Raw genomic sequence first — 12305 nt, forward strand, 5'->3', positions numbered from 1 at the left:
CAGCACACCAGGCCACAGGCGGTGGTCTCCTGTTCCTGGGTTTTACTTGGGAGCACTTAGCAAGCATTCAGCACAGGTTTCAGACCAGCAAGACGGGGAGCCTGACTTTGGACATGGGAGGAGAACTTAGCCAGGGGAAGGGTCAAGGGCAAGGGGCTGTGGCTCCACGGAGTCCCTGTCTGCCCCTCCAGGCCCTGCACTGAGCACTCCCAGTCGCATCCCGCCTCTCACCTCCGAGTTTGTGCAGGAATTCCGTCACCTGAACAACAGAGCTTAGCCGCGGCCCATCCCTGGCAGCTTGAAAGTGAAAGGCTGTTTCCATGGAGAAGTGGATGCCAGTGTTGCCACTTGGAAGTGCTGGTGGAGGGGCGTGAGCCTGGTGTTAGCAGAGACCAGAGCGTGTGTCCTGGGAGCCAAGGATCCCGGACGGACGGACGCTCTGGGACACGAGTTCAAGGGGAGATGGAGGGCAAGAAGAGAGGGCGGTCAAGTCCCCGGGTGCCTTTCTGCTCAACAACTCCCTGGCTGCAGGCTCCTTCTAACAGTGGGTCGCAGGTGACTCGCACTTCTACGGAAGGAAAAACTCCAGTCGTGCCTGGTCCCCGTGGGGGACACCCAGGTAGCCAACGTGTGGCCGTGGCTCAGCTGCCCAGGGCCTCGGTGCCTGAGCCCCGGGGTCACCGCCAGCGTGGCAGGAACAAAGTGCACCCGAGGGCCCAGGCCAGCAACAGGAAGGGAGCGCCCTGAGGCCGAGGGGCCGAGCAGACGCCCTGGCTCCACGTATCCTCGGCTCTCACTCAAGAGACTGAACGTACAGACCGCCATGCAGCTGGTCACACCGGGCCCTTGCTCACCGGACAGTGCTCTTCACAGGGTATTCAGGAAAGGGGGCAGGACACTCGGATATCCGCAGAGGCTCCGAGATCAAGAGTCAGGATGACACACCAGAGTCACGGTCAGCCAGCCAGGGACGCCCCCAGCCAGGGCCACCAGGCATGGTCAGACTACAGCAGCTGCCCATCACCCAAGACGGCACATCTGGGGCAGCCTCGCTTTCCATGAATGCCATCGTGGTGCTGGGCTGGGGGAGATGGGTCCCAGACCCACAAACAGACATCCAGCCAGACTCCGCCACCCATCAAAAGGAAGCCTCGGGCAGTTCTGAGCTGGTCCCTTGGTTTCTGCACCGTAACTATGGTGATGGTGATGATGGTGACAACAACCTCACAGGGGCGCTGTGAAGATGGATGTGTGCAAGCTCCTGGAGCCCAGTTCGTTTTCTCCTGGAGGAGTGAACAGTCAGACCGTGTTCAAGTCACACCTCTGCTCCCCTCCTGTGCTGGCCTCCAACGCGAAAATGCACGTTCCTTTTCCAAAACTGTTCTCCATGTGGCCGCGCCTATCAGTCTTGATTCAGCTCATAAATGCTGAGATAATGTACCAAGAAGGCAATGAGGAGCTGAGTGGTTAGAAAGGAAGCCTCAGGTACGCCTGTGTGCCCGGCAGAGCCGATAACCAACTCCAGAGAGGACACGCCCAGAGCCGGGCACCGGCCAGTGGCATGCATTGCGTCTCCCGGGCTCTGCCTGTGCACGGCTCCTCTGAAGTGAGCCGTCAGTGCATCTATTTGCACGACTCTCCTGGGGTTGTAGCTGCTGATAGCTACCGCCGTCAGAGAGCCGACGGCAAGATTCTCTCCCGTTGGTAAGCCTAGCAGGCTTTCGCTCGCCGAGTCTATGTTTATGTGATCTCTCTCTCAAACACAAGTTGGCAAGCGCCGTGACTGTGGAAGGAAGCTGGAGTCCAGATTGCTATTGTGGAGAACCAAATGTCCCGGGAATGCTCGCATCCTGTGCTTTTAATAGCATCGGAGAAAACGGAGACGTTCCGAATTCACCAGGCGCAGCGCAAAACCGCGAGTGGCTGGCACCCGCTCAGGGCTCAGGGGCGTGACCGGGCCACACGGGCCCTGCCCTGTGAGCGGGGTGACAGGGTCGCTGTCTGTCCGGCCACAACAGGGCACCGGCACTCCATTGTGCAGCCTCCAGGGCTGGCAGAAGGAACCTGGGGTTTTTATGGGCCGCCCAGTCGGGACTGGAACAGCGCCGCCACCCGCCCCCGCCGAGAGCCGACTCCGGGCTCTTGTCCTGCCGTTCCTGTCGCCTGGGCTGTTGCCGTGGTTTGTCAGGTCACTGTGGGCCGAACCTGAAGGCTCACGGGAACTTGCCTTAGTGGTGAGGAATGAGCTTTTTTCAGAGAATCAAAATGAATATCGAAATGACCTTGAAACCAACACAGGGGAAAGGCTACACGGTGCAGGGTCCCATGGGGTGCCCCGGGCTTTTCCAGCCCCGATGGCGCGTGTTGGGAACCTGGGGATCTCTACTGAGACTCCCTGGGAGGCCCTCTACCCATTTCCTGCCATGACGTAAGCATATCCTCTGGAGTATTTTCCTTTCTAAACTGCTATCGTGATCAAGAAAAAGGGTGGAAAATGCTAGTTTTCAAAGTCCTTTTTGTAAAAAACTATAAAATATTTATTTGTTTAAAAGACAGTGTTGGCAGGGATGTGGGGAGAGACAGAGATATCAGTCCTCTATCCACTCCTCAAATGGCCGAAACGGGCAGGGCTGGGCCAGGACGAAGTCAGGAGCCGGGAACTCCACCCAGGTCTCCCATATGGGCGGCAGGGCCTTGGTCCTTGGGCTCTTATCAGCTGCCTTTCCAGACACATTAACAAGGAGCAGCATCAGGAGCAAGGCAGCTGGGACTCAAACAGCTCGGATATGGGATGCTGGTGTCGCCAGCAGCGGCTTCATGTGCTGGGCCACAACCCCAACCCCTGGATGTCCTTTATCAAGGCACCGCCCTCGTCACCTTCAACCTGGCCCTGCAGGGAGCAGCTTGCTGGCTCCCGGCCACACCCAGCTTCCTCCCTGGCACCATTCCCAGCCCCTCCCCAAGAGCCACGGCACATGAGACAGTGCCAGGACCCAGCAAGGGCCCAGGGTGCTCCCAGAGTGCCTGGGGCTTCCTTTCCCAGAGAGCGCCATGGGGGGCCGAGTGCATTCCCACAGGGATGACCTGTGGGAAGTCGCTCAGGCCGCGGTTCTCACAACACTGGCTTCCAAACAGTTTCATTGCTCTTCTGTGAAATGAAGAAATAAGGACGAGTATTATAGAACCACATTTGCTAAGACTTAAAGGACCCTCTTTCGTTCTCAAATTGCTGCCTTTTCTATTTCATGAACTAAAATAATATTTTTACATGAAATGATGGTGATTGAAGACCGCAGGGTTTCAAAAAGTGCCCTCAGCAAAATGAAGAACGGGCATCCCAAGCCCTCTACTCCTCAGCCCCCTCTCAGCAGAGAGTCCCGGCTGTTCCACTTCTGATCCAACTCTCTGCTGGCGTGCCTGGGAAAGCAGTGGAGGATGGCCCAAGTGCTCAGGCCCCTGCACCCTTGAAGGAGACCCACACAGAGTTCCAGGCTCCTGGCTTCCGCTGGCCCAGCACCCATCATCACAGCCATTTGGGGAGTGAACTGGCAGGTGGAAGATCAAGCTCGCTCTCACCGACTCTCCCTCTAAGCCCACTTTTCAAATAAATAAATCTTTAAAAGCGAACTCCAGTCTCCTTTGCTGTCTGCTCACTGCAAGCTGCCCCGTGTGCAGGTACGTCGGGGCACGCACACTGCTCTGCTGTGCCGGCCGCTCGCTCGTGGGCACAGCCACGCCTCCCGCCACTTTGTCCTTGGATTTTCTCAACAGTATTTGGCACTTGGAAGACGGCAGGTGCACAATGAGTGCTTGCTTCAATGACTGAGAAGCAAAGCCCACTCACCATAAGAACATCGCCAGGGAGGTGTGAGGTGCTGGGTTTTCCACGGAAACACATTCCACGAGCCTTGGTTCTCACGGTGACATGGCGTGGAAAGGGATGTGGAGCAGCGAGTCGGGGGGAGTTCCTGGCTCTGTCATTTGTACACGAAGCTCTGAAGTCTACGGGAGCTTGGATTCTTCACCCACAAGCTGCAGGACATGGCACAGCCTCGGGAACAGGGCCCAGTGTGCGCCAGGCCATCCCCCCAGCTCCCGGCATGCTCTCTGCATGGGATGCAGGGCCAGCCTCTGAGCTGCAGGGCTGGGTCCTGAAGGGGGTGTGAGGGGCTGGTAACCGCTCTCTGCCCATCCAGTGGAAGCTGGGAGGTGGCATGGTCCCTCGAGGGAGGGGGCCGGGCAGAGGCGAGATCGGTGCCTACCTATCTGAAGTCCTCGCTCTGCACCCGACTCCGCTCCACACACTTCCACCCAGGAACCCTGGCAGCAGGAGGGGCCGGAGGGAGCCCTGGCAGTCAGGGAGGGGTCTGTGGTCTTAGCCTTTCCAGGTGGAGGCCCAGGAGGGGACACATCTTCCCGGCTCGCCCTCCCAGGCTCACAGACCCCCTCGAGGGCGAGGTGTTACCCACAGGTCAGGCAAAGGAAAAGGACAGGCCCCAGCCTCCAGCAGAGCCACCTGCTCTCCTGCCGGCTCTGCGCCACCCCCTCCCAGCCCTGCTTTTCCCGCCACCAGCGCGAGGATCACTCTCCTTCCTCATGGGCACACAGTGGCGGCCACTGCACACCCAGGCTGCCCAAGCTCTGGTTCTGATTCCCGTCTGGTCCTCGGTGGCCACCTGATGACCTTGCTCAAACAGGACGTTGTCTAGATCCTTCCTTTGTAGGTCTCTAAGCTGCCAGCACCATTCAGCACGTGGGGGTTGGTACGCATGCTTTGTCCTCACCCGGCTTCCTCCCACGAACACTGTGCCCCCTCCTTCCACAAGGCCTGCAGCACCCCCTCGTTACTCGACTTGTGCCAGAGCCTCCCAGGTCACCTGCCTGGTCCTGGACCACGTGACGCTGGGACCAGCAAGCCTCAGTCAGGACCAGGAAGCCCAGGCACCGTGCAGCCCAGGGACAAAGTTGTCTGTCGCTGGGGCTCCATGGTCGCTCAGTCCTCACTGGCACAGAGCCCAGCCACGCCCGTGCGTGTCTGCTGAAGGAGTCACTCCCCTGTCATCCGGATCCCACCTTGACTTCCTTGTTTTAACACTGCGGCTGTGCGGACCCTCAAGAGAAAGAAGAGGTTCTCCAGGAAAACTGGGAGCTTTTGGCAACACTCGGTACAGGAGGAAGCGATGCCCGGCCTCCAACATCGCAGAGAGAATTCCGCATCAGGCCAGAGGTAGGTGAGCAAGAGCTGGGCGCACGCGGTGAGAGGGACATCGCTCCCTTCCCTGTGTCCGCTAGGACAGCGCCCCTCCCCCACCGTGTGTGTCAGACCTCCCAACACAGCAGGGATCGCTCCATCCTGCAGACTAGGAAACTGAGCCCCAGGGAGTGGGCGACCCCCTGAGGACAACTCCGGTGTGCAGGGAGCGAGCCTGTGAGCGCCCAGCAGGGATTCTCGTCCACAACAGCTGGGCCGGTGCTGGGGCACAGAGGGAAAGCCACCGCTGGTGATGCTGGCATCCCTATGGGCACTGGCTCGAGTCCCAGCTGCTCCACTTCCAATCCAGATCCCTGCTGATGGCCTGGGAAAAAAGGTAGAAAATGGCCCAAGTCCTTGGGCCCCAGCACCCCAGGAGACTTGGATGAAGCTCTCGAGCTTTGGCCTGGCCCCGCCTTTGCCAGTGCAGCCATTTGGGGATGAACCAGTAGATGGAAGACCCCTCCCCCTGCCTTTGCCTCTCCCTCCCTAAACGTCTTTCAAATAAATCAATCTTAAAAAAAAATAACCTCCCTAAGTCATGGCATCTTAGTTTATGTTTAATCCATTTTGCTTAAAGATTCTCTACATCCTTTTTTTTTTTTTTAAAGAGGGGGTAGCGCTGTGGCATAGCAGGTAAAGCTGCCAACTGCAGTGTTGGCATCCTATATGGGCGCCGGTTCGAATCCCAGCTGCTCCACTTTGAATCTAGCTCTCTGCTATGGGAAAGCAGTGGAAGATGGCCCAAGTCCTTAGGCCCCAGCACCCACATGGGAGACCTGGAAGAAGCTCCTGGCTTCGGATTGGCACAGCTCTAGCCATTGCATTCAACTGGGGAGTGAACCAGCAGATTGAAGACTGCTCTTTCTCTCTCTCTCTGCCTCTCCTACTCTCTCTGTGTAACTTTGACTTTCAAATAAATAAATATTTAAAAAAGAAAAAGATTCTCCTTTCAATTAAAGCTTCAATTATTCCAAAATAGAAATGGTTTAATATATCCAGTTACCAAAGCAGGTGTTCACTATACTTCAACACAATCACCAAAAAGTAGATCTTCATTGTAAAAATAAGCAAACAAAAAAATAAGACAGTCCCACAAATATAAAGCACAGAATAAAAATCACTCGTAATCTTCTATCTAGAGCACCTAGAGGTAATCTGTAGAAGTGAACTGCATGCTGAGAAGCAATGACTTGAACAGGCCCTGTCTTCACTGTCAGAGAACAGTATGTTTTCTTAATGGAGAACGGGAGGGGAGTGGGAATGGGAGGGGGAGGAGGAGGAGGAGTGGGGGTGGGAATGGGGGTGGGAGGGCGGGGATGGTGGGAACAATCACTGTATTCCTAAAGTTGTACTTATGAAATTTGTACTCATTAAATAAAAGCTTTCTTTGGGAAAAAAAAAATCTTCTACCTAGGAATACGTGATAGATACTAAAAAGGATCCTTTAAAAAAAAAATGCACTTCTCTGTGCTATGGCAGTGGCACGGGATCCCTCAGCGACGCTAACTCCCTTGGGAAGCTTTTCCTTCAGCCACCGTGTTGCTTTTGTTTCAGTCTCATTGGTGTTTGAGGGGGAGAGGGATCCAAGTGAAAGCATCAGTGATTGGGGCCGGCGCCATGGCTCACTAGGTTCATCCTCCACCTGTGGCACCAGCATCCCATATGGGCGCCAGGTTCTAGTCCCGGTTGCTCCCCTTCCAGTCCAGCTCTCTGCTGTGGCCCAGGAAGGCAGTGGAGGATGGCCTGAGTGCTTGGCCCCTGCACCCATATGGGAGACCAGGAAGAGGCACCTGGCTCCTGGCTTTGGATCAGAGCAGCGCTGGTTGTGGCGGCCATTTGGGGAGTGAACCAACAGAAGAAAGACCTTTCTCTCTGTCTCTCTGTCTGTGTCTCTGTCTGTCTCTCACTGTCTGTAACTCTAGTTGTCAAAAAAAAAAAAAAAAGCATCAGAGATTTTCACAGCAGTCGGTCACTTTCGCTGGTCTCAGCCGCCAGGTGCACCTGCACTGCCAGTCTGCCCCCACTCCGTACCCGAAGGACTCTGTTCCAAACAGCATTGCCGTGGCGATCAGGGCAACAAAAAACAATTGAGGAAAAGCAACAAGAGAAATAACAATAATAATAAAGGAAAAGGATACCTCCGAGCTGGAAGAATGGCAGTCAGTGGAAGATGGAGAATGCTGTGTTTAAGCCCAGGGAAGTCCACCTGTGCTCCAGGCACACACAGACAGAAGATGCCAAATGAACGCTGTGGGCCCGACAGGCAACCAGAAGGTCGAAGAGGTCTTGCTTATTAAATATTGACCTGCTGTCCAGAGACGGCTCTGATCGATTCTCTCCTGACTGAGATACAGGAAAGCAACAGCAGCACGGCTTTAGGCTTTAAGCTTAGGGCTCCTGGCTTCATGGCCATCTCGAGGCTATATTCCCAAAGTTCCAGCTAGGGGCCCCGTGCTCTGGGAGGAACCAGCCATGGCCCATACCATGGTTCTCAGGTTCTCACCGAGTTCCTTGAGGGAGCAGGGGTGCCTCCTGCCAAGCGCTCTGCACCTCCTCCTCGGGTCAGAGTCCCAACGTCGCTGTTCAACACCCCTGCACACTCCCCTGTGCCCAACCCAGCTCCGACTCAGTTCGTCTCCTGCTTTGCTCCTTCTCGGCTTTGTGCGAGTCCGTCCCAGATGGCCCGCGCTCTCTGGCAGTGAAGCGACGTGCAGGAGGAGCCACGCAGTCTCGGAGAGCATGCACATCAGAGTCAGTGTCCGGCATTCCGGGGCTGGCAATGTGGAACAGTGGGTCAAGCCACTGCACGCACGCTGGCATCCCCAGCTGGGGCAATGGTGTCAGCCCCGGCTGCTCCACTTCTGATCCAGCTCCCTGTTCATGTGCCTGTGAGAGCAGTGGAAGCTGGCCCAAGTGCTTGGGAGACCCGGATGGAGTTCTGGGCTCCTGGCTTGAACCACTTGGGGAGTGAAGCAGTTTCTTGGGTTCAGCATCTATCACGTAAGGATTGTAAAACCCTTTCATGAAGTTGGAGAAAACAGTGAGGTCATTTATGTGTGGCAGCTGGCACCCGGCACCCGGCACACGGCACGCGGCAAACCTCAGCCGCTGCACCTGGTCTCTCCCAGTAGTCCCAGCTTCCCTGGAAGGCAGCCAGCTTCCCGAGGGCAGAAAGGTCTGTGCCATCCCCTTCACCGTTCTCTTGTGTGCCTGCACACAGTAGGTGCTCCATACATGTTCTTTCTGAATACAGAGCCCAGAAGGCCTTGTCTCAGGGACACATGAAAACCAAACCTGAGCCTACCTGCTTCTCTGGGAGCTGCGCAGGAACCACCACCGGGACTATCCATGGTGCTGACCTGCGGCCACCTGGGCAAGCAGCCTGAGCCTGCCTGGTGCGTGTGTGTGCCGCACCCGGTACTGCTTTGCTGGCTCTGCCCCACTCCCAGTCTACCGGAGCACATTGCCTCTCAGTGCAGATGCTGGCTTTTTTTTTTTTTTTTTAAGATTTTTTATTTCAAAGTCAGAGTTAGAGAGAGAGAAAGGGAGAGAGAGAGAGAGAGAAAGGAAGAGAGAGAGAGAGAGAAAGGGAGAGAGGGAGAGAGAGAAATCTTCCAATCACTGGTTCACTCCCCAGATGGCTTCAATGGCCAAGGCTGAGCCAGGCCAAAACCAGGAGCCAGGAGCCCATAGGTGCGGGGCCCAAGCACTTGGGCCGTCTTCCACTGCTTTCCCAGGTGCATTAGCAGGGAGCTGGATCAGAAACAGAGCAGCTAGGACACGAATCTGTGCCCATATGGGATGCCGACGTCACAGGAGGCAGCTTTGCCTGCTCTGCCACAGCACCGGCCCCGGCTGACGGATTTTAGTAACTCTCCTTGCTGACTTCCCAAGTCCTCGCCTGCTCCACTCGCTCCGTGGACCCTGCCTGCACCAGCGGCCACCCCCCACGTCCAGCCACTTGCTTCCTCCCCCCTCCAGTCCCTTTGCTGCCATGGGGGCCGCTGCAGCATAGCTTCTGCTTTCCCCAACCGCCTCCTCCCTCCCCCTCCCCTAAATTTGATGGGGGAGAGGATCTCTTTGATGTCCACCATGCTACCCGTGATTCTCCCCCCTAAATAGTTGCCACCTATGGGGCCAACTCAGATTGACTGCCCAACTCCCAGCTTCCACCTGGCCGAGTCCTGACCGTTGTGGACATTTGCAGAGTGAACCAGCGGCTCTCAGCCTCTGAAATAAACCCATGTAAACTGTTGCTCTACAAGTGGTCAATTCAGTAACCTGCCCCAAGTCACACAACACACACAGGAAAAGGCTGTGTCACTTGAGTCCAGACTGCAGTCCATGTGTCCTGGCTCAATTCCGATTCTCACCTCTGTGCCCCTCTGGCCTTCTAAGTGAATGACACCGGACCAGGTCATCACCCAGCGGTGTGCGGACAGTGTCCAAGTCCAGCTCCCTGCAATACACCAGGACCCGTGTCATGAGCTCTTCAAAGAGAGGACGAGGACCCGCCCTCACATGCATGCGGGTCAAGGAAGCAGGGGCAGGAGGGGGTCTGGGAGCTGCACCCCCACAGCCTGCAGGGTGCCTCTCTCTCCCCAAGAGCCCCAGCACCCACCGCAGTGTAAACCACACAGCATCACACTGTCACAACTGCAAGCAGCCACACCTCTGCTGGACATGCCCCTCCCTCCCCGGCTTCGCTCCCCATGGTTCTAGGACAGTGTCGCCCCTTCCTGTTCCTGGGCTGAAATCGCTCCCAGCCCTGCACACTCCCCTTGCCCGGGCAGGGTGGCCTCCAGGCCTGGACAGCTGCAGTCTGACCCAACCTCCATCCTCTCCTCTCTCCCCCAGTGAGCACCCGAGCTGCCTGCCGACTCCTCCCTCCTCCCATGCCCAGTACGTCCTCCCAGCCACGTCTTTAGTGATACCCACTCCTTCTTCACCCTCGTTCACCTCCCCTGTGGACACTGTTCATTCCTTTTTAAAAATTTATTTTTACTTATTTAAAATAGAGATCTTCCACACTCTCATTATCCTCAACAGCCCCCAACAGCCAGCACTTGACCAAGCCCAAACCCGGAAGTCTGAACCCTATCCAGGTCTCAAACGTGCATAGCAGGGACCCAAGAAATTGAACTGTCATCTGCTGCCACGCAGGTGCATCAGCAAGGAGCTGTATTGGAAGCAGAGGCAGGATGGCACCCTAGGCTCTCCAATATGGGATGCAGGCGCCCCAAGAGGCAGCTTAACCCGCTGTACCAGACATCTGCCCTTAGGTTCGTAAGTCTACAAGACACCTCCCCCTGAGCCTACAAATCTATCTTTCATTCCATTTTCACCAGAACTTTTGATAAATATGTAACTTATTTGAGAGGCATAGAAGGAATAAGGGACTCCCATCTGCTGGTTCACTCCCCAAATGCCTACAATGGCTGGGGGTGGCTAGGGCCAGAGCCAGGAGCTGGGCTGGGAATGCAATGCAGGTCTCCCAGGCGATGGTGGGAAGCCAACAGCTGCCTCACAGAGCCACAGGGGCAGGAAGCTGGAGTGAGGAGCCAAGGCCGGGCACTGAGCCCAGGCCCCGCGCTGTGGGACGCGGGGTCGGACGCCTGCTCCCCAGAGCTCCAGCAGCACCCTCACCCAGCAGACAGTCCAGACTCATCTGTGCTGTTAGTCAAGACCCAAAAGGCTGCGAGATGGAGAGCCACCTGTCTCCAGTCCAAGTCTCTCAAGCAACACCACCACGACATCTTGCTCCTTCGCATTTTACTCAATTACCATCTTGTACCAATTTCAAAAATCGCTTGCTGAAGAGTATTGAGACTATGCCAAGCTGTGTATCTTTCCTTTAAAGAGAAGATAAACGCGAGCAGTGTCATTGGCTGTCCCTGTCCCCGTGTCTGTCTCGGCTTCCTCATCTAAGCCATTTGTCTTGGACAGTCGGCACTTGCTTGCCCAAGCTGCTTTCTCGCTGTTGCGTTGCCCTCCTGGCTCCGTGCGTTAGCAGGATGACCATGGGACGCTGCTCTTACTCACCGCAGCACCGAGCTGCAGTTACGCTCTGGACGAGATGGCTTTTATGAATTAGCCTGGAAGCCCGGGAGCTTCTCTTTGCCTGGTTTCCATGGGAAGTGCACTTCCAGGGGGCACTGAGGAGGCACACAGCGAGAAGACAGCCACGGTGCACCGCTGGCTGCCCGGCACACCAGGGCCTAAGGCCTCCATTTATCCCGAGCCACACAGCAACAAAGCAACGGAGGGTCTGCACGAGACACGGAGCCACCAAGCAGTTCAGGGAGCTACTCACTCCCACGTGGCCACCCTCCCCTGCCTCCCCCCACAGGTGTTTCCAGGTTTGGAAGAAGAGCCATGCTCCAACAAAGAAAAGCCACAATCAATCCAACAGTGGGGTCGTCGTTACACTGTGAGAGCATGGGTCGTTAGTTGGTTTATGGGACAATGTGCAGAAGCAGACAGATTTATTTTTCTTTTGTTGTGGTTGTTCAATCTCTCCTAGTTCAAGGCATAAATCTAAGAAAGAATGCTCCCTGGGGCCATCTGTCACACGGGGTCTGGTGTCTCCAGGTGGCCCCTGGAGCTACCTAGGTCTGGATTTCCCTCCAGGTCTCCACCAGCACCCCCAGTGTGTGGTTTCTCCAACAACAGTGCAGCCAGCGGAGCTGCAGCACCACGGCCCGAAGCTCCCGCTCCTCCTCCTGACTGCAACCACGTGAGCAGAGGGGGCCTCGGGCTGAAGCACCAAAGAGGCAGGTGCTGGATAGCAACAGAACTCTTCATAGCGGCAGCCTAGCTATCTGACCGAGGACTCGAAGGCGGAGCAAAGCCGCGGACACCTCGTGCCAGTCACTACCCAAATTCTACCAAGCAAATTAAAACAGGATCACACACGTTAAAGATAGGAAGTTATTTTGATGAAGATTCATTTGGACCATTTAGGAGAAAACTTGTATTTGGCTAACAAGCAATGGAACTGCTTTTAGAGGCAATGTTTAAAGCAGCTACTGGGACCAAATTAAGTAATTGC

The sequence above is a fragment of the Lepus europaeus genome, chromosome 15, assembly GCF_033115175.1.
Source record: "Lepus europaeus isolate LE1 chromosome 15, mLepTim1.pri, whole genome shotgun sequence".
Lineage (NCBI taxonomy): Eukaryota > Metazoa > Chordata > Mammalia > Lagomorpha > Leporidae > Lepus > Lepus europaeus.